The sequence below is a fragment of the Eucalyptus grandis genome, chromosome 8 (assembly GCF_016545825.1).
Source record: "Eucalyptus grandis isolate ANBG69807.140 chromosome 8, ASM1654582v1, whole genome shotgun sequence".
NCBI classification, from domain to species: domain Eukaryota; kingdom Viridiplantae; phylum Streptophyta; class Magnoliopsida; order Myrtales; family Myrtaceae; genus Eucalyptus; species Eucalyptus grandis.
This window is the reverse complement of record NC_052619.1, coordinates 19,816,330-19,834,197: the sequence shown is the minus strand read 5'-3', so window position 1 is coordinate 19,834,197 and position 17,868 is coordinate 19,816,330. Positions and strand designations below refer to the sequence as shown.

At 43.1% G+C, this 17,868-nt stretch overlaps 43 non-coding genes and 1 pseudogene across 43 annotated transcripts; all 44 read left to right on the top strand.

Annotated features, from left to right (window-relative positions):
* Window positions 1-160: 160 nt before the first annotated feature.
* Window positions 161-277, top strand: LOC120287848. The gene has a single exon (XR_005546111.1). It is a non-coding gene; the product is annotated as a 5S ribosomal RNA (ribosomal RNA).
* A 292-nt stretch (window positions 278-569) lies between these two features.
* Window positions 570-688, top strand: LOC120287973. Its single transcript, XR_005546226.1, has one exon. It is a non-coding gene; the product is annotated as a 5S ribosomal RNA (ribosomal RNA).
* A 293-nt stretch (window positions 689-981) lies between these two features.
* LOC120287882 lies at window positions 982-1,097 on the top strand. The gene has a single exon (XR_005546145.1). It is a non-coding gene; the product is annotated as a 5S ribosomal RNA (ribosomal RNA).
* A 291-nt stretch (window positions 1,098-1,388) lies between these two features.
* LOC120287847 lies at window positions 1,389-1,505 on the top strand. The gene has a single exon (XR_005546110.1). It is a non-coding gene; the product is annotated as a 5S ribosomal RNA (ribosomal RNA).
* Window positions 1,506-1,795: 290 nt separating this feature from the next.
* On the top strand, window positions 1,796-1,912 carry LOC120287846. The gene has a single exon (XR_005546109.1). It is a non-coding gene; the product is annotated as a 5S ribosomal RNA (ribosomal RNA).
* Window positions 1,913-2,204: 292 nt separating this feature from the next.
* Window positions 2,205-2,319, top strand: LOC120287869. The gene has a single exon (XR_005546132.1). It is a non-coding gene; the product is annotated as a 5S ribosomal RNA (ribosomal RNA).
* A 292-nt stretch (window positions 2,320-2,611) lies between these two features.
* Window positions 2,612-2,728, top strand: LOC120288013. Its single transcript, XR_005546263.1, has one exon. It is a non-coding gene; the product is annotated as a 5S ribosomal RNA (ribosomal RNA).
* A 290-nt stretch (window positions 2,729-3,018) lies between these two features.
* Window positions 3,019-3,135, top strand: LOC120288012. The gene has a single exon (XR_005546262.1). It is a non-coding gene; the product is annotated as a 5S ribosomal RNA (ribosomal RNA).
* A 291-nt stretch (window positions 3,136-3,426) lies between these two features.
* LOC120287881 lies at window positions 3,427-3,542 on the top strand. The gene has a single exon (XR_005546144.1). It is a non-coding gene; the product is annotated as a 5S ribosomal RNA (ribosomal RNA).
* A 292-nt stretch (window positions 3,543-3,834) lies between these two features.
* Window positions 3,835-3,950, top strand: LOC120287988. The gene has a single exon (XR_005546238.1). It is a non-coding gene; the product is annotated as a 5S ribosomal RNA (ribosomal RNA).
* Window positions 3,951-4,242: 292 nt separating this feature from the next.
* LOC120288011 lies at window positions 4,243-4,359 on the top strand. The gene has a single exon (XR_005546261.1). It is a non-coding gene; the product is annotated as a 5S ribosomal RNA (ribosomal RNA).
* A 292-nt stretch (window positions 4,360-4,651) lies between these two features.
* Window positions 4,652-4,767, top strand: LOC120287880. The gene has a single exon (XR_005546143.1). It is a non-coding gene; the product is annotated as a 5S ribosomal RNA (ribosomal RNA).
* A 292-nt stretch (window positions 4,768-5,059) lies between these two features.
* Window positions 5,060-5,175, top strand: LOC120287987. Its single transcript, XR_005546237.1, has one exon. It is a non-coding gene; the product is annotated as a 5S ribosomal RNA (ribosomal RNA).
* A 292-nt stretch (window positions 5,176-5,467) lies between these two features.
* Window positions 5,468-5,584, top strand: LOC120288010. The gene has a single exon (XR_005546260.1). It is a non-coding gene; the product is annotated as a 5S ribosomal RNA (ribosomal RNA).
* Window positions 5,585-5,875: 291 nt separating this feature from the next.
* LOC120287872 lies at window positions 5,876-5,992 on the top strand. The gene has a single exon (XR_005546135.1). It is a non-coding gene; the product is annotated as a 5S ribosomal RNA (ribosomal RNA).
* A 293-nt stretch (window positions 5,993-6,285) lies between these two features.
* On the top strand, window positions 6,286-6,402 carry LOC120288009. Its single transcript, XR_005546259.1, has one exon. It is a non-coding gene; the product is annotated as a 5S ribosomal RNA (ribosomal RNA).
* A 291-nt stretch (window positions 6,403-6,693) lies between these two features.
* LOC120287879 lies at window positions 6,694-6,809 on the top strand. The gene has a single exon (XR_005546142.1). It is a non-coding gene; the product is annotated as a 5S ribosomal RNA (ribosomal RNA).
* A 292-nt stretch (window positions 6,810-7,101) lies between these two features.
* Window positions 7,102-7,217, top strand: LOC120287878. The gene has a single exon (XR_005546141.1). It is a non-coding gene; the product is annotated as a 5S ribosomal RNA (ribosomal RNA).
* Window positions 7,218-7,509: 292 nt separating this feature from the next.
* On the top strand, window positions 7,510-7,625 carry LOC120287985. The gene has a single exon (XR_005546235.1). It is a non-coding gene; the product is annotated as a 5S ribosomal RNA (ribosomal RNA).
* Window positions 7,626-7,916: 291 nt separating this feature from the next.
* Window positions 7,917-8,035, top strand: LOC120287873. The gene has a single exon (XR_005546136.1). It is a non-coding gene; the product is annotated as a 5S ribosomal RNA (ribosomal RNA).
* A 291-nt stretch (window positions 8,036-8,326) lies between these two features.
* On the top strand, window positions 8,327-8,443 carry LOC120288007. Its single transcript, XR_005546257.1, has one exon. It is a non-coding gene; the product is annotated as a 5S ribosomal RNA (ribosomal RNA).
* Window positions 8,444-8,735: 292 nt separating this feature from the next.
* On the top strand, window positions 8,736-8,852 carry LOC120287888. The gene has a single exon (XR_005546151.1). It is a non-coding gene; the product is annotated as a 5S ribosomal RNA (ribosomal RNA).
* A 291-nt stretch (window positions 8,853-9,143) lies between these two features.
* On the top strand, window positions 9,144-9,259 carry LOC120287984. The gene has a single exon (XR_005546234.1). It is a non-coding gene; the product is annotated as a 5S ribosomal RNA (ribosomal RNA).
* Window positions 9,260-9,549: 290 nt separating this feature from the next.
* LOC120287898 lies at window positions 9,550-9,665 on the top strand (annotated as a pseudogene).
* Window positions 9,666-9,957: 292 nt separating this feature from the next.
* On the top strand, window positions 9,958-10,076 carry LOC120287972. Its single transcript, XR_005546225.1, has one exon. It is a non-coding gene; the product is annotated as a 5S ribosomal RNA (ribosomal RNA).
* A 292-nt stretch (window positions 10,077-10,368) lies between these two features.
* On the top strand, window positions 10,369-10,487 carry LOC120287916. Its single transcript, XR_005546172.1, has one exon. It is a non-coding gene; the product is annotated as a 5S ribosomal RNA (ribosomal RNA).
* A 292-nt stretch (window positions 10,488-10,779) lies between these two features.
* LOC120288006 lies at window positions 10,780-10,896 on the top strand. Its single transcript, XR_005546256.1, has one exon. It is a non-coding gene; the product is annotated as a 5S ribosomal RNA (ribosomal RNA).
* Window positions 10,897-11,188: 292 nt separating this feature from the next.
* LOC120287997 lies at window positions 11,189-11,307 on the top strand. Its single transcript, XR_005546247.1, has one exon. It is a non-coding gene; the product is annotated as a 5S ribosomal RNA (ribosomal RNA).
* Window positions 11,308-11,599: 292 nt separating this feature from the next.
* On the top strand, window positions 11,600-11,716 carry LOC120288005. Its single transcript, XR_005546255.1, has one exon. It is a non-coding gene; the product is annotated as a 5S ribosomal RNA (ribosomal RNA).
* A 292-nt stretch (window positions 11,717-12,008) lies between these two features.
* LOC120287877 lies at window positions 12,009-12,124 on the top strand. The gene has a single exon (XR_005546140.1). It is a non-coding gene; the product is annotated as a 5S ribosomal RNA (ribosomal RNA).
* A 292-nt stretch (window positions 12,125-12,416) lies between these two features.
* Window positions 12,417-12,533, top strand: LOC120287866. The gene has a single exon (XR_005546129.1). It is a non-coding gene; the product is annotated as a 5S ribosomal RNA (ribosomal RNA).
* A 290-nt stretch (window positions 12,534-12,823) lies between these two features.
* On the top strand, window positions 12,824-12,942 carry LOC120287986. Its single transcript, XR_005546236.1, has one exon. It is a non-coding gene; the product is annotated as a 5S ribosomal RNA (ribosomal RNA).
* Window positions 12,943-13,233: 291 nt separating this feature from the next.
* LOC120287865 lies at window positions 13,234-13,350 on the top strand. The gene has a single exon (XR_005546128.1). It is a non-coding gene; the product is annotated as a 5S ribosomal RNA (ribosomal RNA).
* A 289-nt stretch (window positions 13,351-13,639) lies between these two features.
* LOC120287876 lies at window positions 13,640-13,755 on the top strand. The gene has a single exon (XR_005546139.1). It is a non-coding gene; the product is annotated as a 5S ribosomal RNA (ribosomal RNA).
* Window positions 13,756-14,047: 292 nt separating this feature from the next.
* On the top strand, window positions 14,048-14,166 carry LOC120287961. The gene has a single exon (XR_005546214.1). It is a non-coding gene; the product is annotated as a 5S ribosomal RNA (ribosomal RNA).
* Window positions 14,167-14,458: 292 nt separating this feature from the next.
* LOC120287890 lies at window positions 14,459-14,574 on the top strand. The gene has a single exon (XR_005546153.1). It is a non-coding gene; the product is annotated as a 5S ribosomal RNA (ribosomal RNA).
* A 293-nt stretch (window positions 14,575-14,867) lies between these two features.
* On the top strand, window positions 14,868-14,983 carry LOC120287983. The gene has a single exon (XR_005546233.1). It is a non-coding gene; the product is annotated as a 5S ribosomal RNA (ribosomal RNA).
* Window positions 14,984-15,277: 294 nt separating this feature from the next.
* LOC120287955 lies at window positions 15,278-15,396 on the top strand. The gene has a single exon (XR_005546208.1). It is a non-coding gene; the product is annotated as a 5S ribosomal RNA (ribosomal RNA).
* A 291-nt stretch (window positions 15,397-15,687) lies between these two features.
* LOC120287982 lies at window positions 15,688-15,803 on the top strand. The gene has a single exon (XR_005546232.1). It is a non-coding gene; the product is annotated as a 5S ribosomal RNA (ribosomal RNA).
* Window positions 15,804-16,093: 290 nt separating this feature from the next.
* LOC120287892 lies at window positions 16,094-16,213 on the top strand. Its single transcript, XR_005546155.1, has one exon. It is a non-coding gene; the product is annotated as a 5S ribosomal RNA (ribosomal RNA).
* Window positions 16,214-16,503: 290 nt separating this feature from the next.
* On the top strand, window positions 16,504-16,620 carry LOC120288004. Its single transcript, XR_005546254.1, has one exon. It is a non-coding gene; the product is annotated as a 5S ribosomal RNA (ribosomal RNA).
* Window positions 16,621-16,912: 292 nt separating this feature from the next.
* Window positions 16,913-17,028, top strand: LOC120287875. Its single transcript, XR_005546138.1, has one exon. It is a non-coding gene; the product is annotated as a 5S ribosomal RNA (ribosomal RNA).
* Window positions 17,029-17,319: 291 nt separating this feature from the next.
* LOC120288003 lies at window positions 17,320-17,436 on the top strand. The gene has a single exon (XR_005546253.1). It is a non-coding gene; the product is annotated as a 5S ribosomal RNA (ribosomal RNA).
* Window positions 17,437-17,726: 290 nt separating this feature from the next.
* Window positions 17,727-17,843, top strand: LOC120288002. The gene has a single exon (XR_005546252.1). It is a non-coding gene; the product is annotated as a 5S ribosomal RNA (ribosomal RNA).
* The last annotated feature ends 25 nt before the right edge of the window (window positions 17,844-17,868 follow it).

Below are 17,868 nucleotides of genomic sequence, written 5' to 3'. Positions count from 1 at the left end.
AAAAGTTCTCCGTATATTTTCCGTTGTTTCTAAGTTAATAGATCGTTAATTTATCCGGCGATTGCGCAACGGCTCGAAAGCCGGAAGTAGAACTCTCCGGACATTTCTTAAGACGAGAAATGGCTTTTGCTTCAAATAAGTTTGCAATGCGTAACATGACGGGTGCGATCATACCAGCACTAATGCACCGGATCCCATCGTAACTCCGGTTAAGCGTGCTTGGGCGAGAGTAGTACTAGGATGGGTGACCTCCCGGGAAGTCCTCGTGTTGCACCCCTCTTTTTCGTTTTTACTTTTATTTTGACGATTTGCCGGGTCGAGATCTCGATCGATTTTAGATTTATTTCGTTTTTTATTTTTATTTTGACGATTTGCCGGGTCGAGATTTCGATCGAGGGAAACGGTTTTTAAAAGTTCTCCGTATATTTTCCGTTGTTTCTAAGTTAATATATCGTTAATTTATCCGGCGATTGCGCAACGGCTCGAAAGCCGGAAGTAGAACTCTCCGGACATTTCTTAAGACGAGAAATGGCTTTTGCTTCAAATAAGTTTGCAATGCGTAACATGACGGGTGCGATCATACCAGCACTAATGCACCGGATCCCATCATAACTCCGAAGTTAAGCGTGCTTGGGCGAGAGTAGTACTAGGATGGGTGACCTCCTGGGAAGTCCTCGTGTTGCACCCCTCTTTTTCGTTTTTTACTTTTATTTTGACGATTTGCCGGGTCGAGATCTCGATCGATTTTAGATTTATTTCGTTTTTTATTTTTATTTTGACGATTTGCCGGGTCGAGATTTCGATCGAGGGAAACGGTTTTTAAAAGTTCTCCGTATATTTTCCGTTGTTTCTAAGTTAATAGATCGTTAATTTATCCGGCGATTGCGCAACGGCTCGAAAGCCGGAAGTAGAACTCTCCGGACATTTCTTAAGACGAGAAATGGCTTTTGCTTCAAATAAGTTTGCAATGCGTAACATGACGGGTGCGATCATACCAGCACTAATGCACCGGATCCCATCGTAACTCCGGTTAAGCGTGCTTGGGCGAGAGTAGTACTAGGATGGGTGACCTCCGGGAAGTCCTCGTGTTGCACCCCTCTTTTTCGTTTTTACTTTTATTTTGACGATTTGCCGGGTCGAGATCTCGATCGATTTTAGATTTATTTCGTTTTTTATTTTTATTTTGACGATTTGCCGGGTCGAGATTTCGATCGAGGGAAACGGTTTTTAAAAGTTCTCCGTATATTTTCCGTTGTTTCTAAGTTAATATATCGTTAATTTATCCGGCGATTGCGCAACGGCTCGAAAGCCGGAAGTAGAACTCTCCGGACATTTCTTAAGACGAAAATGGCTTTTGCTTCAAATAAGTTTGCAATGCGTAACATGACGGGTGCGATCATACCAGCACTAATGCACCGGATCCCATCGTAACTCCGGTTAAGCGTGCTTGGGCGAGAGTAGTACTAGGATGGGTGACCTCCCGGGAAGTCCTCGTGTTGCACCCCTCTTTTTCGTTTTTACTTTTATTTTGACGATTTGCCGGGTCGAGATCTCGATCGATTTTAGATTTATTTCGTTTTTTATTTTTATTTTGACGATTTGCCGGGTCGAGATTTCGATCGAGGGAAACGGTTTTTAAAAGTTCTCCGTATATTTTCCGTTGTTTCTAAGTTAATATATCGTTAATTTATCCGGATTGCGCAACGGCTCGAAAGCCGGAAGTAGAACTCTCCGGACATTTCTTAAGACGAGAAATGGCTTTTGCTTCAAATAAGTTTGCAATGCGTAACATGACGGGTGCGATCATACCAGCACTAATGCACCGGATCCCATCGTAACTCCGGTTAAGCGTGCTTGGGCGAGAGTAGTACTAGGATGGGTGACCTCCCGGGAAGTCCTCGTGTTGCACCCCTCTTTTTCGTTTTTACTTTTATTTTGACGATTTGCCGGGTCGAGATCTCGATCGATTTTAGATTTATTTCGTTTTTTATTTTTATTTTGACGATTTGCCGGGTCGAGATTTCGATCGAGGGAAACGGTTTTTAAAAGTTCTCCGTATATTTTCCGTTGTTTCTAAGTTAATAGATCGTTAATTTATCCGGCGATTGCGCAACGGCTCGAAAGCCGGAAGTAGAACTCTCCGGACATTTCTTAAGACGAGAAATGGCTTTTGCTTCAAATAAGTTTGCAATGCGTAACATGACGGGTGCGATCATACCAGCACTAATGCACCGGATCCCATCGAACTCCGGTTAAGCGTGCTTGGGCGAGAGTAGTACTAGGATGGGTGACCTCCGGGAAGTCCTCGTGTTGCACCCCTCTTTTTCGTTTTTACTTTTATTTTGACGATTTGCCGGGTCGAGATCTCGATCGATTTTAGATTTATTTCGTTTTTTATTTTTATTTTGACGATTTGCCGGGTCGAGATTTCGATCGAGGGAAACGGTTTTTAAAAGTTCTCCGTATATTTTCCGTTGTTTCTAAGTTAATATATCGTTAATTTATCCGGCGATTGCGCAACGGCTCGAAAGCCGGAAGTAGAACTCTCCGGACATTTCTTAAGACGAGAAATGGCTTTTGCTTCAAATAAGTTTGCAATGCGTAACATGACGGGTGCGATCATACCAGCACTAATGCACCGGATCCCATCGTAACTCCGGTTAAGCGTGCTTGGGCGAGAGTAGTACTAGGATGGGTGACCTCCCGGGAAGTCCTCGTGTTGCACCCCTTTTTCGTTTTTACTTTTATTTTGACGATTTGCCGGGTCGAGATCTCGATCGATTTTAGATTTATTTCGTTTTTTATTTTTATTTTGACGATTTGCCGGGTCGAGATTTCGATCGAGGGAAACGGTTTTTAAAAGTTCTCCGTATATTTTCCGTTGTTTCTAAGTTAATATATCGTTAATTTATCCGGCGATTGCGCAACGGCTCGAAAGCCGGAAGTAGAACTCTCCGGACATTTCTTAAGACGAGAAATGGCTTTTGCTTCAAATAAGTTTGCAATGCGTAACATGACGGGTGCGATCATACCAGCACTAATGCACCGGATCCCATCGTAACTCCGGTTAAGCGTGCTTGGGCGAGAGTAGTACTAGGATGGGTGACCTCCCGGGAAGTCCTCGTGTTGCACCCCTTTTTTCGTTTTTACTTTTATTTTGACGATTTGCCGGGTCGAGATCTCGATCGATTTTAGATTTATTTCGTTTTTTATTTTTATTTTGACGATTTGCCGGGTCGAGATTTCGATCGAGGGAAACGGTTTTTAAAAGTTCTCCGTATATTTTCCGTTGTTTCTAAGTTAATAGATCGTTAATTTATCCGGCGATTGCGCAACGGCTCGAAAGCCGGAAGTAGAACTCTCCGGACATTTCTTAAGACGAGAAATGGCTTTTGCTTCAAATAAGTTTGCAATGCGTAACATGACGGGTGCGATCATACCAGCACTAATGCACCGGATCCCATCGTAACTCCGGTTAAGCGTGCTTGGGCGAGAGTAGTACTAGGATGGGTGACCTCCGGGAAGTCCTCGTGTTGCACCCCTCTTTTTCGTTTTTACTTTTATTTTGACGATTTGCCGGGTCGAGATCTCGATCGATTTTAGATTTATTTCGTTTTTTATTTTTATTTTGACGATTTGCCGGGTCGAGATTTCGATCGAGGGAAACGGTTTTTAAAAGTTCTCCGTATATTTTCCGTTGTTTCTAAGTTAATATATCGTTAATTTATCCGGCGATTGCGCAACGGCTCGAAAGCCGGAAGTAGAACTCTCCGGACATTTCTTAAGACGAGAAATGGCTTTTGCTTCAAATAAGTTTGCAATGCGTAACATGACGGGTGCGATCATACCAGCACTAATGCACCGGATCCCATCGAACTCCGGTTAAGCGTGCTTGGGCGAGAGTAGTACTAGGATGGGTGACCTCCCGGGAAGTCCTCGTGTTGCACCCCTTTTTTTCGTTTTTACTTTTATTTTGACGATTTGCCGGGTCGAGATCTCGATCGATTTTAGATTTATTTCGTTTTTTATTTTTATTTTGACGATTTGCCGGGTCGAGATTTCGATCGAGGGAAACGGTTTTTAAAAGTTCTCCGTATATTTTCCGTTGTTTCTAAGTTAATAGATCGTTAATTTATCCGGCGATTGCGCAACGGCTCGAAAGCCGGAAGTAGAACTCTCCGGACATTTCTTAAGACGAGAAATGGCTTTTGCTTCAAATAAGTTTGCAATGCGTAACATGACGGGTGCGATCATACCAGCACTAATGCACCGGATCCCATCGTAACTCCGGTTAAGCGTGCTTGGGCGAGAGTAGTACTAGGATGGGTGACCTCCCGGGAAGTCCTCGTGTTGCACCCCTCTTTTTCGTTTTTACTTTTATTTTGACGATTTGCCGGGTCGAGATCTCGATCGATTTTAGATTTATTTCGTTTTTTATTTTTATTTTGACGATTTGCCGGGTCGAGATTTCGATCGAGGGAAACGGTTTTTAAAAGTTCTCCGTATATTTTCCGTTGTTTCTAAGTTAATATATCGTTAATTTATCCGGCGATTGCGCAACGGCTCGAAAGCCGGAAGTAGAACTCTCCGGACATTTCTTAAGACGAGAAATGGCTTTTGCTTCAAATAAGTTTGCAATGCGTAACATGACGGGTGCGATCATACCAGCACTAATGCACCGGATCCCATCGTAACTCCGGTTAAGCGTGCTTGGGCGAGAGTAGTACTAGGATGGGTGACCTCCGGGAAGTCCTCGTGTTGCACCCCTCTTTTTCGTTTTTACTTTTATTTTGACGATTTGCCGGGTCGAGATCTCGATCGATTTTAGATTTATTTCGTTTTTTATTTTTATTTTGACGATTTGCCGGGTCGAGATTTCGATCGAGGGAAACGGTTTTTAAAAGTTCTCCGTATATTTTCCGTTGTTTCTAAGTTAATATATCGTTAATTTATCCGGCGATTGCGCAACGGCTCGAAAGCCGGAAGTAGAACTCTCCGGACATTTCTTAAGACGAGAAATGGCTTTTGCTTCAAATAAGTTTGCAATGCGTAACATGACGGGTGCGATCATACCAGCACTAATGCACCGGATCCCATCGAACTCCGGTTAAGCGTGCTTGGGCGAGAGTAGTACTAGGATGGGTGACCTCCCGGGAAGTCCTCGTGTTGCACCCCTCTTTTTCGTTTTTACTTTTATTTTGACGATTTGCCGGGTCGAGATCTCGATCGATTTTAGATTTATTTCGTTTTTTATTTTTATTTTGACGATTTGCCGGGTCGAGATTTCGATCGAGGGAAACGGTTTTTAAAAGTTCTCCGTATATTTTCCGTTGTTTCTAAGTTAATATATCGTTAATTTATCCGGCGATTGCGCAACGGCTCGAAAGCCGGAAGTAGAACTCTCCGGACATTTCTTAAGACGAGAAATGGCTTTTGCTTCAAATAAGTTTGCAATGCGTAACATGACGGGTGCGATCATACCAGCACTAATGCACCGGATCCCATCGTAACTCCGGTTAAGCGTGCTTGGGCGAGAGTAGTACTAGGATGGGTGACCTCCCGGGAAGTCCTCGTGTTGCACCCCTCTTTTTCGTTTTTACTTTTATTTTGACGATTTGCCGGGTCGAGATCTCGATCGATTTTAGATTTATTTCGTTTTTTATTTTTATTTTGACGATTTGCCGGTCGAGATTTCGATCGAGGGAAACGGTTTTTAAAAGTTCTCCGTATATTTTCCGTTGTTTCTAAGTTAATATATCGTTAATTTATCCGGCGATTGCGCAACGGCTCGAAAGCCGGAAGTAGAACTCTCCGGACATTTCTTAAGACGAGAAATGGCTTTTGCTTCAAATAAGTTTGCAATGCGTAACATGACGGGTGCGATCATACCAGCACTAATGCACCGGATCCCATCGTAACTCCGGTTAAGCGTGCTTGGGCGAGAGTAGTACTAGGATGGGTGACCTCCTGGGAAGTCCTCGTGTTGAACCCCTCTTTTTTTCGTTTTTACTTTTATTTTGACGATTTGCCGGGTCGAGATCTCGATCGATTTTAGATTTATTTCGTTTTTTATTTTTATTTTGACGATTTGCCGGGTCGAGATTTCGATCGAGGGAAACGGTTTTTAAAAGTTCTCCGTATATTTTCCGTTGTTTCTAAGTTAATATATCGTTAATTTATCCGGGATTGCGCAACGGCTCGAAAGCCGGAAGTAGAACTCTCCGGACATTTCTTAAGACGAGAAATGGCTTTTGCTTCAAATAAGTTTGCAATGCGTAACATGACGGGTGCGATCATACCAGCACTAATGCACCGGATCCCATCGTAACTCCGGTTAAGCGTGCTTGGGCGAGAGTAGTACTAGGATGGGTGACCTCCCGGGAAGTCCTCGTGTTGCACCCCTTTTTTCGTTTTTACTTTTATTTTGACGATTTGCCGGGTCGAGATCTCGATCGATTTTAGATTTATTTCGTTTTTTATTTTTATTTTGACGATTTGCCGGGTCGAGATTTCGATCGAGGGAAACGGTTTTTAAAAGTTCTCCGTATATTTTCCGTTGTTTCTAAGTTAATATATCGTTAATTTATCCGGCGATTGCGCAACGGCTCGAAAGCCGGAAGTAGAACTCTCCGGACATTTCTTAAGACGAGAAATGGCTTTTGCTTCAAATAAGTTTGCAATGCGTAACATGACGGGTGCGATCATACCAGCACTAATGCACCGGATCCCATCGTAACTCCGGTTAAGCGTGCTTGGGCGAGAGTAGTACTAGGATGGGTGACCTCCGGGAAGTCCTCGTGTTGCACCCCTCTTTTTCGTTTTTACTTTTATTTTGACGATTTGCCGGGTCGAGATCTCGATCGATTTTAGATTTATTTCGTTTTTTATTTTTATTTTGACGATTTGCCGGGTCGAGATTTCGATCGAGGGAAACGGTTTTTAAAAGTTCTCCGTATATTTTCCGTTGTTTCTAAGTTAATATATCGTTAATTTATCCGGCGATTGCGCAACGGCTCGAAAGCCGGAAGTAGAACTCTCCGGACATTTCTTAAGACGAGAAATGGCTTTTGCTTCAAATAAGTTTGCAATGCGTAACATGACGGGTGCGATCATACCAGCACTAATGCACCGGATCCCATCGTAACTCCGGTTAAGCGTGCTTGGGCGAGAGTAGTACTAGGATGGGTGACCTCCGGGAAGTCCTCGTGTTGCACCCCTCTTTTTCGTTTTTACTTTTATTTTGACGATTTGCCGGGTCGAGATCTCGATCGATTTTAGATTTATTTCGTTTTTTATTTTTATTTTGACGATTTGCCGGGTCGAGATTTCGATCGAGGGAAACGGTTTTTAAAAGTTCTCCGTATATTTTCCGTTGTTTCTAAGTTAATATATCGTTAATTTATCCGGCGATTGCGCAACGGCTCGAAAGCCGGAAGTAGAACTCTCCGGACATTTCTTAAGACGAGAAATGGCTTTTGCTTCAAATAAGTTTGCAATGCGTAACATGACGGGTGCGATCATACCAGCACTAATGCACCGGATCCCATCGAACTCCGGTTAAGCGTGCTTGGGCGAGAGTAGTACTAGGATGGGTGACCTCCCGGGAAGTCCTCGTGTTGCACCCCTTTTTTCGTTTTTACTTTTATTTTGACGATTTGCCGGGTCGAGATCTCGATCGATTTTAGATTTATTTCGTTTTTTATTTTTATTTTGACGATTTGCCGGGTCGAGATTTCGATCGAGGGAAACGGTTTTTAAAAGTTCTCCGTATATTTTCCGTTGTTTCTAAGTTAATAGATCGTTAATTTATCCGGCGATTGCGCAACGGCTCGAAAGCCGGAAGTAGAACTCTCCGGACATTTCTTAAGACGAGAAATGGCTTTTGCTTCAAATAAGTTTGCAATGCGTAACATGACGGGTGCGATCATACCAGCACTAATGCACCGGATCCCATCAGAACTCCGAAGTTAAGCGTGCTTGGGCGAGAGTAGTACTAGGATGGGTGACCTCCTGGGAAGTCCTCGTGTTGCACCCTTCTTTTTCGTTTTTACTTTTATTTTGACGATTTGCCGGGTCGAGATCTCGATCGATTTTAGATTTATTTCCTTTTTTATTTTTATTTTGACGATTTGCCGGGTCGAGATTTCGATCGAGGGAAACGGTTTTTAAAAGTTCTCCGTACATTTTCCGTTGTTTCTAAGTTAATATATCGTTAATTTATCCGGCGATTGCGCAACGGCTCGAAAGCCGGAAGTAGAACTCTCCGGACATTTCTTAAGACGAAAATGGCTTTTGCTTCAAATAAGTTTGCAATGCGTAACATGACGGGTGCGATCATACCAGCACTAATGCACCGGATCCCATCGTAACTCCGGTTAAGCGTGCTTGGGCGAGAGTAGTACTAGGATGGGTGACCTCCCGGGAAGTCCTCGTGTTGCACCCCTCTTTTTCGTTTTTACTTTTATTTTGACGATTTGCCGGGTCGAGATCTCGATCGATTTTAGATTTATTTCGTTTTTTATTTTTATTTTGACGATTTGCCGGGTCGAGATTTCGATCGAGGGAAACGGTTTTTAAAAGTTCTCCGTATATTTTCCGTTGTTTCTAAGTTAATAGATCGTTAATTTATCCGGCGATTGCGCAACGGCTCGAAAGCCGGAAGTAGAACTCTCCGGACATTTCTTAAGACGAGAAATGGCTTTTGCTTCAAATAAGTTTGCAATGCGTAACATGACGGGTGCGATCATACCAGCACTAATGCACCGGATCCCATCGTAACTCCGGTTAAGCGTGCTTGGGCGAGAGTAGTACTAGGATGGGTGACCTCCTGGGAAGTCCCCGTGTTGAACCCTCTTTTTCGTTTTTACTTTTATTTTGACGATTTGCCGGGTCGAGATCTCGATCGATTTTAGATTTATTTCGTTTTTTATTTTTATTTTGACGATTTGCCGGGTCGAGATTTCGATCGAGGGAAACGGTTTTTAAAAGTTCTCCGTATATTTTCCGTTGTTTCTAAGTTAATATATCGTTAATTTATCCGGCGATTGCGCAACGGCTCGAAAGCCGGAAGTAGAACTCTCCGGACATTTCTTAAGACGAGAAATGGCTTTTGCTTCAAATAAGTTTGCAATGCGTAACATGACGGGTGCGATCATACCAGCACTAATGCACCGGATCCCATCGAACTCCGGTTAAGCGTGCTTGGGCGAGAGTAGTACTAGGATGGGTGACCTCCCGGGAAGTCCTCGTGTTGCACCCCTTTTTCGTTTTTACTTTTATTTTGACGATTTGCCGGGTCGAGATCTCGATCGATTTTAGATTTATTTCGTTTTTTATTTTTATTTTGACGATTTGCCGGGTCGAGATTTCGATCGAGGGAAACGGTTTTTAAAAGTTCTCCGTATATTTTCCGTTGTTTCTAAGTTAATATATCGTTAATTTATCCGGCGATTGCGCAACGGCTCGAAAGCCGGAAGTAGAACTCTCCGGACATTTCTTAAGACGAGAAATGGCTTTTGCTTCAAATAAGTTTGCAATGCGTAACATGACGGGTGCGATCATACCAGCACTAATGCACCGGATCCCATCGTAACTCCGGTTAAGCGTGCTTGGGCGAGAGTAGTACTAGGATGGGTGACCTCCGGGAAGTCCTCGTGTTGCCATCCTCTTTTTCGTTTTTACTTTTATTTTGACGATTTGCCGGGTCGAGATCTCGATCGATTTTAGATTTATTTCGTTTTTTATTTTTATTTTGACGATTTGCCGGGTCGAGATTTCGATCGAGGGAAACGGTTTTTAAAAGTTCTCCGTATATTTTCCGTTGTTTCTAAGTTAATAGATCGTTAATTTATCCGGCGATTGCGCAACGGCTCGAAAGCCGGAAGTAGAACTCTCCGGACATTTCTTAAGACGAGAAATGGCTTTTGCTTCAAATAAGTTTGCAATGCGTAACATGACGGGTGCGATCATACCAGCACTAATGCACCGGATCCCATCATAACTCCGAAGTTAAGCGTGCTTGGGCGAGAGTAGTACTAGGATGGGTGACCTCCTGGGAAGTCCTCGTGTTGCACCCCTCTTTTTCGTTTTTACTTTTATTTTGACGATTTGCCGGGTCGAGATCTCGATCGATTTTAGATTTATTTCGTTTTTTATTTTTATTTTGACGATTTGCCGGGTCGAGATTTCGATCGAGGGAAACGGTTTTTAAAAGTTCTCCGTATATTTTCCGTTGTTTCTAAGTTAATATATCGTTAATTTATCCGGCGATTGCGCAACGGCTCGAAAGCCGGAAGTAGAACTCTCCGGACATTTCTTAAGACGAGAAATGGCTTTTGCTTCAAATAAGTTTGCAATGCGTAACATGACGGGTGCGATCATACCAGCACTAATGCACCAGATCTCATCAGAACTCCGAAGTTAAGCGTGCTTGGGCGAGAGTAGTACTAGGATGGGTGACCTCCCGGGAAGTCCTCGTGTTGCACCCCTCTTTTTCGTTTTTACTTTTATTTTGACGATTTGCCGGGTCGAGATCTCGATCGATTTTAGATTTATTTCGTTTTTTATTTTTATTTTGACGATTTGCCGGGTCGAGATTTCGATCGAGGGAAACGGTTTTTAAAAGTTCTCCGTATATTTTCCGTTGTTTCTAAGTTAATATATCGTTAATTTATCCGGCGATTGCGCAACGGCTCGAAAGCCGGAAGTAGAACTCTCCGGACATTTCTTAAGACGAGAAATGGCTTTTGCTTCAAATAAGTTTGCAATGCGTAACATGACGGGTGCGATCATACCAGCACTAATGCACCGGATCCCATCGTAACTCCGGTTAAGCGTGCTTGGGCGAGAGTAGTACTAGGATGGGTGACCTCCCGGGAAGTCCTCGTGTTGCACCCCTTTTTTTCGTTTTTACTTTTATTTTGACGATTTGCCGGGTCGAGATCTCGATCGATTTTAGATTTATTTCGTTTTTTATTTTTATTTTGACGATTTGCCGGGTCGAGATTTCGATCGAGGGAAACGGTTTTTAAAAGTTCTCCGTATATTTTCCGTTGTTTCTAAGTTAATAGATCGTTAATTTATCCGGCGATTGCGCAACGGCTCGAAAGCCGGAAGTAGAACTCTCCGGACATTTCTTAAGACGAGAAATGGCTTTTGCTTCAAATAAGTTTGCAATGCGTAACATGACGGGTGCGATCATACCAGCACTAATGCACCGGATCCCATCAGAACTCCGAAGTTAAGCGTGCTTGGGCGAGAGTAGTACTAGGATGGGTGACCTCCTGGGAAGTCCTCGTGTTGCACCCCTCTTTTTCGTTTTTACTTTTATTTTGACGATTTGCCGGGTCGAGATCTCGATCGATTTTAGATTTATTTCGTTTTTTATTTTTATTTTGACGATTTGCCGGGTCGAGATTTCGATCGAGGGAAACGGTTTTTAAAAGTTCTCCGTATATTTTCCGTTGTTTCTAAGTTAATATATCGTTAATTTATCCGGCGATTGCGCAACGGCTCGAAAGCCGGAAGTAGAACTCTCCGGACATTTCTTAAGACGAGAAATGGCTTTTGCTTCAAATAAGTTTGCAATGCGTAACATGACGGGTGCGATCATACCAGCACTAATGCACCGGATCCCATCGTAACTCCGGTTAAGCGTGCTTGGGCGAGAGTAGTACTAGGATGGGTGACCTCCCGGGAAGTCCTCGTGTTGCACCCCTCTTTTTCGTTTTTACTTTTATTTTGACGATTTGCCGGGTCGAGATCTCGATCGATTTTAGATTTATTTCGTTTTTTATTTTTATTTTGACGATTTGCCGGGTCGAGATTTCGATCGAGGGAAACGGTTTTTAAAAGTTCTCCGTATATTTTCCGTTGTTTCTAAGTTAATAGATCGTTAATTTATCCGGCGATTGCGCAACGGCTCGAAAGCCGGAAGTAGAACTCTCCGGACATTTCTTAAGACGAGAAATGGCTTTTGCTTCAAATAAGTTTGCAATGCGTAACATGACGGGTGCGATCATACCAGCACTAATGCACCGGATCCCATCGTAACTCCGGTTAAGCGTGCTTGGGCGAGAGTAGTACTAGGATGGGTGACCTCCGGGAAGTCCTCGTGTTGCACCCCTCTTTTTCGTTTTTACTTTTATTTTGACGATTTGCCGGGTCGAGATCTCGATCGATTTTAGATTTATTTCGTTTTTTATTTTTATTTTGACGATTTGCCGGGTCGAGATTTCGATCGAGGGAAACGGTTTTTAAAAGTTCTCCGTATATTTTCCGTTGTTTCTAAGTTAATATATCGTTAATTTATCCGGCGATTGCGCAACGGCTCGAAAGCCGGAAGTAGAACTCTCCGGACATTTCTTAAGACGAGAAATGGCTTTTGCTTCAAATAAGTTTGCAATGCGTAACATGACGGGTGCGATCATACCAGCACTAATGCACCGGATCCCATCGTAACTCCGGTTAAGCGTGCTTGGGCGAGAGTAGTACTAGGATGGGTGACCTCCCGGGAAGTCCTCGTGTTGCACCCTTTTTTCGTTTTTACTTTTATTTTGACGATTTGCCGGGTCGAGATCTCGATCGATTTTAGATTTATTTCGTTTTTTATTTTTATTTTGACGATTTGCCGGGTCGAGATTTCGATCGAGGGAAACGGTTTTTAAAAGTTCTCCGTATATTTTCCGTTGTTTCTAAGTTAATATATCGTTAATTTATCCGGCGATTGCGCAACGGCTCGAAAGCCGGAAGTAGAACTCTCCGGACATTTCTTAAGACGAAAAATGGCTTTTGCTTCAAATAAGTTTGCAATGCGTAACATGACGGGTGCGATCATACCAGCACTAATGCACCGGATCCCATCAGAACTCCGAAGTTAAGCGTGCTTGGGCGAGAGTAGTACTAGGATGGGTGACCTCCTGGGAAGTCCTCGTGTTGCACCCCTTTTTTCGTTTTTACTTTTATTTTGACGATTTGCCGGGTCGAGATCTCGATCGATTTTAGATTTATTTCGTTTTTTATTTTTATTTTGACGATTTGCCGGGTCGAGATTTCGATCGAGGGAAACGGTTTTTAAAAGTTCTCCGTATATTTTCCGTTGTTTCTAAGTTAATAGATCGTTAATTTATCCGGCGATTGCGCAACGGCTCGAAAGCCGGAAGTAGAACTCTCCGGACATTTCTTAAGACGAGAAATGGCTTTTGCTTCAAATAAGTTTGCAATGCGTAACATGACGGGTGCGATCATACCAGCACTAATGCACCGGATCCCATCGTAACTCCGGTTAAGCGTGCTTGGGCGAGAGTAGTACTAGGATGGGTGACCTCCCGGGAAGTCCTCGTGTTGCACCCTTTTTCGTTTTTACTTTTATTTTGACGATTTGCCGGGTCGAGATCTCGATCGATTTTAGATTTATTTCGTTTTTTATTTTTATTTTGACGATTTGCCGGGTCGAGATTTCGATCGAGGGAAACGGTTTTTAAAAGTTCTCCGTATATTTTCCGTTGTTTCTAAGTTAATATATCGTTAATTTATCCGGCGATTGCGCAACGGCTCGAAAGCCGGAAGTAGAACTCTCCGGACATTTCTTAAGACGAGAAATGGCTTTTGCTTCAAATAAGTTTGCAATGCGTAACATGACGGGTGCGATCATACCAGCACTAATGCACCGGATCCCATCGTAACTCCGGTTAAGCGTGCTTGGGCGAGAGTAGTACTAGGATGGGTGACCTCCGGGAAGTCCTCGTGTTGCACCCCTCTTTTTCGTTTTTACTTTTATTTTGACGATTTGCCGGGTCGAGATCTCGATCGATTTTAGATTTATTTCGTTTTTTATTTTTATTTTGACGATTTGCCGGGTCGAGATTTCGATCGAGGGAAACGGTTTTTAAAAGTTCTCCGTATATTTTCCGTTGTTTCTAAGTTAATAGATCGTTAATTTATCCGGCGATTGCGCAACGGCTCGAAAGCCGGAAGTAGAACTCTCCGGACATTTCTTAAGACGAGAAATGGCTTTTGCTTCAAATAAGTTTGCAATGCGTAACATGACGGGTGCGATCATACCAGCACTAATGCACCGGATCCCATCATAACTCCGAAGTTAAGCGTGCTTGGGCGAGAGTAGTACTAGGATGGGTGACCTCCTGGGAAGTCCTCGTGTTGCACCCCTCTTTTTCGTTTTTACTTTTATTTTGACGATTTGCCGGGTCGAGATCTCGATCGATTTTAGATTTATTTCGTTTTTTATTTTTATTTTGACGATTTGCCGGGTCGAGATTTCGATCGAGGGAAACGGTTTTTAAAAGTTCTCCGTATATTTTCCGTTGTTTCTAAGTTAATATATCGTTAATTTATCCGGCGATTGCGCAACGGCTCGAAAGCCGGAAGTAGAACTCTCCGGACATTTCTTAAGACGAGAAATGGCTTTTGCTTCAAATAAGTTTGCAATGCGTAACATGACGGGTGCGATCATACCAGCACTAATGCACCGGATCCCATCGTAACTCCGGTTAAGCGTGCTTGGGCGAGAGTAGTACTAGGATGGGTGACCTCCGGGAAGTCCTCGTGTTGCACCCTTTTTTCGTTTTTACTTTTATTTTGACGATTTGCCGGGTCGAGATCTCGATCGATTTTAGATTTATTTCGTTTTTTATTTTTATTTTGACGATTTGCCGGGTCGAGATTTCGATCGAGGGAAACGGTTTTTAAAAGTTCTCCGTATATTTTCCGTTGTTTCTAAGTTAATAGATCGTTAATTTATCCGGCGATTGCGCAACGGCTCCTCGAAAGCCGGAAGTAGAACTCTCCGGACATTTCTTAAGACGAGAAATGGCTTTTGCTTCAAATAAGTTTGCAATGCGTAACATGACGGGTGCGATCATACCAGCACTAATGCACCGGATCCCATCGAACTCCGGTTAAGCGTGCTTGGGCGAGAGTAGTACTAGGATGGGTGACCTCCCGGGAAGTCCTCGTGTTGCACCCCTCTTTTTCGTTTTTTTACTTTTATTTTGACGATTTGCCGGGTCGAGATCTCGATCGATTTTAGATTTATTTCGTTTTTTATTTTTATTTTGACGATTTGCCGGGTCGAGATTTCGATCGAGGGAAACGGTTTTTAAAAGTTCTCCGTATATTTTCCGTTGTTTCTAAGTTAATATATCGTTAATTTATCCGGCGATTGCGCAACGGCTCGAAAGCCGGAAGTAGAACTCTCCGGACATTTCTTAAGACGAGAAATGGCTTTTGCTTCAAATAAGTTTGCAATGCGTAACATGACGGGTGCGATCATACCAGCACTAATGCACCGGATCCCATCAGAACTCCGAAGTTAAGCGTGCTTGGGCGAGAGTAGTACTAGGATGGGTGACCTCCTGGGAAGTCCTCGTGTTGCACCCCTTTTTTCGTTTTTACTTTTATTTTGACGATTTGCCGGGTCGAGATCTCGATCGATTTTAGATTTATTTCGTTTTTTATTTTTATTTTGACGATTTGCCGGGTCGAGATTTCGATCGAGGGAAACGGTTTTTAAAAGTTCTCCGTATATTTTCCGTTGTTTCTAAGTTAATATATCGTTAATTTATCCGGCGATTGCGCAACGGCTCGAAAGCCGGAAGTAGAACTCTCCGGACATTTCTTAAGACGAGAAATGGCTTTTGCTTCAAATAAGTTTGCAATGCGTAATATGACGGGTGCGATCATACCAGCACTAATGCACCGGATCCCATCGAACTCCGGTTAAGCGTGCTTGGGCGAGAGTAGTACTAGGATGGGTGACCTCCCGGGAAGTCCTCGTGTTGCACCCCTTTTTCGTTTTTACTTTTATTTTGACGATTTGCCGGGTCGAGATCTCGATCGATTTTAGATTTATTTCGTTTTTTATTTTTATTTTGACGATTTGCCGGGTCGAGATTTCGATCGAGGGAAACGGTTTTTAAAAGTTCTCCGTATATTTTCCGTTGTTTCTAAGTTAATAGATCGTTAATTTATCCGGCGATTGCGCAACGGCTCGAAAGCCGGAAGTAGAACTCTCCGGACATTTCTTAAGACGAGAAATGGCTTTTGCTTCAAATAAGTTTGCAATGCGTAACATGACGGGTGCGATCATACCAGCACTAATGCACCGGATCCCATCGTAACTCCGGTTAAGCGTGCTTGGGCGAGAGTAGTAGTACTAGGATGGGTGACCTCCCGGGAAGTCCTCGTGTTGCACCCCTTTTTCGTTTTTACTTTTATTTTGACGATTTGCCGGGTCGAGATCTCGATCGATTTTAGATTTATTTCGTTTTTTATTTTTATTTTGACGATTTGCCGGGTCGAGATTTCGATCGAGGGAAACGGTTTTTAAAAGTTCTCCGTATATTTTCCGTTGTTTCTAAGTTAATAGATCGTTAATTTATCCGGCGATTGCGCAACGGCTCGAAAGCCGGAAGTAGAACTCTCCGGACATTTCTTAAGACGAGAAATGGCTTTTGCTTCAAATAAGTTTGCAATGCGTAACATGACGGGTGCGATCATACCAGCACTAATGCACCGGATCCCATCGTAACTCCGGTTAAGCGTGCTTGGGCGAGAGTAGTACTAGGATGGGTGACCTCCCGGGAAGTCCTCGTGTTGCACCCCTCTTTTTCGTTTTTACTTTTATTTTGACGATTTGCCGGGTCGAGATCTCGATCGATTTTAGATTTATTTCGTTTTTTATTTTTATTTTGACGATTTGCCGGGTCGAGATTTCGATCGAGGGAAACGGTTTTTAAAAGTTCTCCGTATATTTTCCGTTGTTTCTAAGTTAATATATCGTTAATTTATCCGGCGATTGCGCAACGGCTCGAAAGCCGGAAGTAGAACTCTCCGGACATTTCTTAAGACGAGAAATGGCTTTTGCTTCAAATAAGTTTGCAATGCGTAACATGACGGGTGCGATCATACCAGCACTAATGCACCGGATCCCATCGTAACTCCGGTTAAGCGTGCTTGGGCGAGAGTAGTACTAGGATGGGTGACCTCCGGGAAGTCCTCGTGTTGCACCCCTTTTTTCGTTTTTACTTTTATTTTGACGATTTGCCGGGTCGAGATCTCGATCGATTTTAGATTTATTTCGTTTTTTATTTTTATTTTGACGATTTGCCGGGTCGAGATTTCGATCGAGGGAAACGGTTTTTAAAAGTTCTCCGTATATTTTCCGTTGTTTCTAAGTTAATATATCGTTAATTTATCCGGCGATTGCGCAACGGCTCGAAAGCCGGAAGTAGAACTCTCCGGACATTTCTTAAGACGAGAAATGGCTTTTGCTTCAAATAAGTTTGCAATGCGTAACATGACGGGTGCGATCATACCAGCACTAATGCACCGGATCCCATCGTAACTCCGGTTAAGCGTGCTTGGGCGAGAGTAGTACTAGGATGGGTGACCTCCCGGGAAGTCCTCGTGTTGCACCCCTTTTTCGTTTTTACTTTTATTTTGACGATTTGCCGGGTCGAGATCTCGATCGATTTTAGATTTATTTCGTTTTTTATTTTTATTTTGACGATTTGCCGGGTCGAGATTTCGATCGAGGGAAACGGTTTTTAAAAGTTCTCCGTATATTTTCCGTTGTTTCTAAGTTAATAGATCGTTAATTTATCCGGCGATTGCGCAACGGCTCGAAAGCCGGAAGTAGAACTCTCCGGACATTTCTTAAGACGAGAAATGGCTTTTGCTTCAAATAAGTTTGCAATGCGTAACATGACGGGTGCGATCATACCAGCACTAATGCACCGGATCCCATCGTAACTCCGGTTAAGCGTGCTTGGGCGAGAGTAGTACTAGGATGGGTGACCTCCCGGGAAGTCCTCGTGTTGCACCCCTCTTTTTCGTTTTTACTTTTATTTT